The 5,877-nt window shown below is 46.4% G+C and overlaps 1 non-coding gene across 1 annotated transcript; it reads right to left on the bottom strand.

Moving 5' to 3' along the window:
- Window positions 1-5,141: 5,141 nt before the first annotated feature.
- Window positions 5,142-5,270, bottom strand: LOC132655670 (small nucleolar RNA SNORA17). Its single transcript, XR_009593458.1, has one exon. It is a non-coding gene; the product is annotated as a small nucleolar RNA SNORA17 (small nucleolar RNA).
- Window positions 5,271-5,877: the final 607 nt, after the last annotated feature.

The following is a 5,877-nucleotide window of genomic DNA, read 5'->3' as shown; positions in this document are numbered from 1 at the left end:
GGAACACAGTTTCTTCTCTAACACCAGGAATATACTTGGCAGAGTCAGCAATGGCCTAGGGCCATGGCCTCGGGGGAGATGCGACTTTAGTTTTTGGTTCCTGAGAACTGACTCTGCCCACCTTATGGGGCTATGGTTGTCACTACCAAGATTGACGCGCACTGTCTGTGCCTCACTTGGGACACTCTGTGTTCCCTTTGTTCGACATTGCTTGATTAGCTTGCTCTTTACTTTGTCCCTTTGTATGATAGCTTTCTGCTGATGCCGTCCCACTTCGCCCCTAAAAACTGTGTGTAAGACACTGTACTTCTTATTAAGCATGCTTGACCTACAGTGTGTACAAGCTCTCCTGATCCCAAACTTGCTTCCTTATCATCTGACCTTCTGGCCCTATCTCTCAGGAACCTGTCCCTGAAGAATGACCTGTTGGTCCAGGTCATTAAGGCACTTCAGTCTAGACTATATAATGAACTCTTATAATTAAACAATAAGCAATGATATTCCAATTTCAAATGGCAAAGGATTTGAACGATACCTTTCCAAATAAGATACATCAATCACCAACAGGCAAAGACGGTCAAGATCACTGACATCAGGAAAGTGATATCCAAGGTGCAGAAAGACACTACTTCAGTCTTGGTAGAATGGCTGTAATAGAAAAGCCAGATACCGATGGCCATCGGGAAGGATATGGAGATATTAGAGTTGGCACATGCTACCGACAGCACTGTAAGACAGTGCAGTCACTTTAGATGGACTGGAGGTATTCAGAGAGATCTGGCTGTGGATCATGTAGCTACCTCATAAAATACTCCTGTAGTTCTGCGAAGTAATATACATGTAGTTTCCAAAGGAGCTGGTAGTTCTACCTCTAGCTACGTAGCCAACAGAAAAGAAAATGTGATTCCCCCAGGCACTGTTCATAGCATTGTTTATATATATTTTAAAAGTATATATATATTAATATATATATTAATATATATATTAAAAGTATCATGTGACTTTTCCAAGCTGATATGGACAAATGTCCACTCATCCTAGATTACGGTATTTGTGACAGATCAAATTAAAAAATTACAGCCAAGTGTAGGTTGAGTTTATTGGGGGTTGGTTTCAAGAGTATAGGTGATAGGTTACTAATGGGAGCATGGATGACCCAAAGGCAGCTAGCCTGGACAACAACTCATGATCACTCAAGCCGTGTTGCTCCCTGCATGACTTGTATGTAGCTCCCTGTATGACTCCCCTGGTCAAAGAGTTTTCTCTAGGCAGCATTTGTTTCTGCTTGGGGAGAGAGGCTTTGTGAATCTTTTACAGTCCGTGGAGCTTTCGGGGACTGTAAGATTTGTTTACTTCCTGAGTCTTGTAAATTTCATTTACTTCCTAACTCTTGAAGAGGGAGTGAGTGCTTCAACTCAGAGGAAATAACCACACAACAAAAAAAAGGAAGGCCAATCCTCAGTGGATGAATGGATAAATAAAATGATGCATATTCGTATGGCAGAGTATCAACCAGGCCAAAAAAGAAAGGAAGCGCTGATACCTGCTCTAACATGGTTAACATGGATGGGCCTTGAAAACATGACGCTAAGTGAAAGACACGGTATATGATTCCTTTTGTACGAAATATACAGAACAGGGAAATTTAAGGAAGACAAAGAGCGACAGCTAATGAGCATGGAGCTTCCTTTGAGGGGTTATTACGAAGGTGATTTTGTAGTGATGGATATACAATTCTGTGAATACATTAAAAACCATTGGACTGAGATATTGAAATTGGTAGATTATTTAAATCACATGACTCACGCTGTGACTATTAATAATGGTATTAAAAATATCAGTGCTCTTTCCACAGCCTTCCAAGATAAAAGACGTGACAAGATATACGCTCAAACCAATAGGCTGAGTTCAGAAATGCTGCAAAAATGCCACTCTGGGATTCAGGAAGTCTGGTATTATGACCATTTTTTCAGGTGGAGAAATTAAGTCTGAGAGACTCTAATTGCTCAAAGCAAGGATTCAGGTACCAACTGCAGGGAAAGTGACTTTGGTTTTTTTCTGATATTGTTTTTGTTGTTGGTTATTTTGTTTGAGACAAGGATTCTCTAACAGAGCCCTGGCTAGACTTGCTTTGAAGACCAGGCTGGCCTTGAACTCACAGAGACATGCCTGCCTCTGCCTCCCAAATGCTGGGATCAAAGGCGTGTGCCATCATGGCTGGCAGGAAAGTGAATTCTTCACTTCAAATTTAGCCTGAGGAAGTAGAATGAAATGTGTTTCTGCAATGCTTTGGGGACAGTTGTCATACCCAGCAGGCTTCTATGTTCCAGCCTGGTAGACACTTCTGCCTGCTGGGCATTCTACCAGGACAGAGACAATGTATTGCAGTGATGAGGTCCTGGCATCCCCGGTTCCTGCCTCAGGAAGCTCCGAGTCTGTCCATGGACTATCACAAAGCTGGTTTGACCATCGAGCTCATGCTTGGTCTGTGACCAGTGAAAATATTATTGATGCCCTCCCTCTCCTGTGCTCTGCTCTTACCTCGAAGCCACTTTTGTGCTAGTGAAGTCAATCTTTCTTCCAAGGGCTCCCACAGGACCCTAGGGAGAGACAGGAGACCTGAGCCTGTTGGGGGTGTCACAGGAAGAGAGACAATTCCTTTCTTTGGTGGTAAGAGAGAGGAAAATGGGGAGACAAGACCAAACAATATGGGTAACTTGGATGGGCTTGTATCTCTCCAGCTTATTTAGGATTTTATGTCCTTATTTCATTTTGGTTTTGAGACACAGTCTCATGTAGCCCAGGCTGTTCTTGAAATTGTTATGTAGCCAAGGATGACCTGAAACTTCTGATCTCGCTGCTGGAATTGCAGCTATGTACCTCCACTCCAGTTTTATGTGGTGCTGGAGACTGAACCCAGGGCTTCTGTGAAAGCTAAACCTGTACTCGACCAACACCGTGCCTGTCAGCTCTTTTAAGTGGAGGCTCCTTCTGTTTTGTTATTAAGCTTTTAAATTAGTAATGCAATGCATGCCTGTGATGATAATGTAAACTCACCTCCACTCCATATCTCAACCTCTCAGTTACCCACCAGAGGAGACAGCCGATCTTCTGTGTCCGTAGGGACGTTTGCAGGTTCTCCTGCTCTTTTCTGTCTTCTCTTTTCACTCATCTTCACAATGGTAACACACTCTGTGTGAAGTTCCCAGAGAGGAAAAAGCCACACCTATGTTAAAGACTTGGCAAGGATGGGGCTGGCAAGAAGGCTGCAAAGGTAAAGACATTTACTGTGTAAACCTGGATGCCTGTGTCTGATCCCCAGAACCCAGGTAAAAATGGAAGGAGAGAGAAACTACAGAGTTAACCCCTGATCTCCACATTGCACTGAGGTATGTACACACACAGACACACAGACACACACACACACACACACACAAAACCAAACCATTTAAAAAAATACATTCTTTGAGGCTGACTGATTAGGACATTGTTTCTGTGAAGAATTGGAATTTGAAAATCTGAGAGCCGAATTTTCTTGGGCTCTCCTCAGTCCCATTAACTGCCCCTCATTGCTCACCCTTATGCTTGACCTAACATTCTTTCAATCAACAGGTAAAACTTTTGGCAGGTGACTAGCTTCCACCCATCCAAAAGCTGAAACTCATCAGACTATACCTGAAGTCTATAACAGAGTTTCCCCGGCTTCCCTGTAGCTTCCCTACCTGGATTTTCATAGTGTATTTGATAAATGCCTTGATTTATGAGTTAATTTTGTTTTGTGACCAAAAAAGCTCCCATTAACAGAAATTGTTTTTCTCGGCCAACCACAACCTGTGTCCCCAGGCTGTGGCCCTTCATTTGGCACAGGCTAGACTGTCTTAGCATTATGACACAGCATCTGCAAGGTGCCTCACACCCTAGTACTGCCTCTTGCCTTACAGACTTTTTTCACACCGACTGTCTCACCCACTTGACACAGCATCTCACGACGTGGAAGCCCCTTCGAATATCCACCTGGCCCCCATAGCTAGGCTGTTTGCAAATATAGCTGCTACCAACAGTGCCAAGAAACCATCATTGCCCACCCATTGTCAAGAATACGAGGGAAACATGACCCAAATATATTGTGTGGGAAAAAAAAATCAATTTAAAAATACCCTATGATGAATTCTTAGAGCTAAGTTGATGAATCCCTAGAAGGAATTGCTGAACCCAAGAGAAAAAACAATTAGTTTACCTTCAGGAGAGATTGCGAGGTGTTCCTGACTCAGTCGGGGCTCTTACTAACAGGCAGCGTGTCTGTTTGCACTGGTCTGTCAACACAGCATCACTTTCCAGTCTGAATTAGAATGTGGCTGGCTCACCCGAAACTCCCAAAATGTGCAGGGCCACTCTCTCGAGTACGGCAGCTGGCTAGGGGTGGGGTCAGCTCTCCTGCTCCCATAGCCCCCAGGGACAGCTCTCCCCAGATGCCCGGGTGAGACGTAGGGTCAGTTCTGCATAGTCCTCAGACAATCAACACGGCGGCCCAGACTAGGGATACCCACCCAGCCTTTGGCGGTAACAGACCCCTGCTACTGCAGGCCCACAGTGGCAGCACAGGCCAGACCCCCATCACGGTCCCGGGTGGCATCACCAACTGCTCACTGTTCCTCACTCCCCTGGAGTCTCCAGTTCTGGCTCTCTTCGTTGTGCACACTTCTGCTCCTCTTTCTCTTCTACTCGTCACCACTTGCTTGCTCACCTTAGTGGCACCTTGGGTCTCCGGGTGCCTGGGGTTGTCTCTCAGGAGTGCTATGCCCCTCTTGTGCATTGTGGCACTGAGCAGAGGTCACTCTGGCATGGCCTGACACCCACAGGCCTGTGCTGAGCCAGACTGGGGGTTATCTCAGGCTAGCTGTCCAGGCCCCATAGCACCTGTCTAGTGGTTGTCTCCTCCCCTGACCCACCCTCGTGGCCCCTTGTGAGGTGCCTCAGGCTCATTCCTGTCTTGGGCTCACTCTAGCCTGGGCCCTGTGGTCCCAGGCGGGTTCTTCTAGTTTCTGGCTTGCTCCCCATCCTGGCAGTCCATCCAGGCCTGCACAGCGCCAGACAGGTATCGAGTTCCCTGATGGTGGTCACCTCAGGCTCTTTTTTCAGGGAATGTTGAGCTAGTAATCCTTCAAACGTCCAGAGGTTGGAACACTGAGCATAAACATAGCTTCTCCTCTCTGCCACCTCCAGATTCGCACCTGACATAGCAGCCACACCAGCAATGCCTCCAGGGCACTCTTTTTTATTTTTTAACATTTTAAAATTATTATCATTTATTACAGTTTATTCAATTTGTATTACAGCTATGGCCCCCTCCCTCCTCCCTCTTCTCCTCCCATGCCCCTCCCCTAGTCCACTGATAGAGGAGGTCCTTCTCCTCTTCCCTCTGACCCTAGCCTCTCAGGTCTCATCAGGACTGGCTGCATTGTCTTCCTCTGTGGCCTGGTAAGGCTGTTCCCCACCCCCACCCTGGGGGGGGGGTTGACCAGAGAGCCTGTCACTGAGGTCATGCCAGAGAAAGCCTCTAGGGGCATTCTTAGAGACGCCAGGTCTTAGTCTCCGTAGCCTATTAATGTCACATGATAAAAAGTAAAGATCTTTGCAGATGTTCACAAAATAAGGAATGGGTGAATTATCCATGTGAGCCTAATGTAAGCACCGGTGTCCTTATGACAGACAGAAAGAAATCTGACAGAGCCAGAAAAGGAGAGGCTTCTGTCATAGGACCAAAGGCAAGAAGGAAGACGCTGGGACTGGAGAGGTGCCTCGGTGGTTAAGAGCACCGGCTGCCCTTTCAGAGGCCCTGGGTTGGATTCCCCGCATCCACAGGGCAGCTCACAGCCA

This window comes from Meriones unguiculatus, chromosome 7 (assembly GCF_030254825.1).
Source record: "Meriones unguiculatus strain TT.TT164.6M chromosome 7, Bangor_MerUng_6.1, whole genome shotgun sequence".
Lineage (NCBI taxonomy): Eukaryota > Metazoa > Chordata > Mammalia > Rodentia > Muridae > Meriones > Meriones unguiculatus.
Note: the sequence above shows the minus strand (reverse complement) of the source record. Positions and strands in the feature narration are given on the sequence as shown.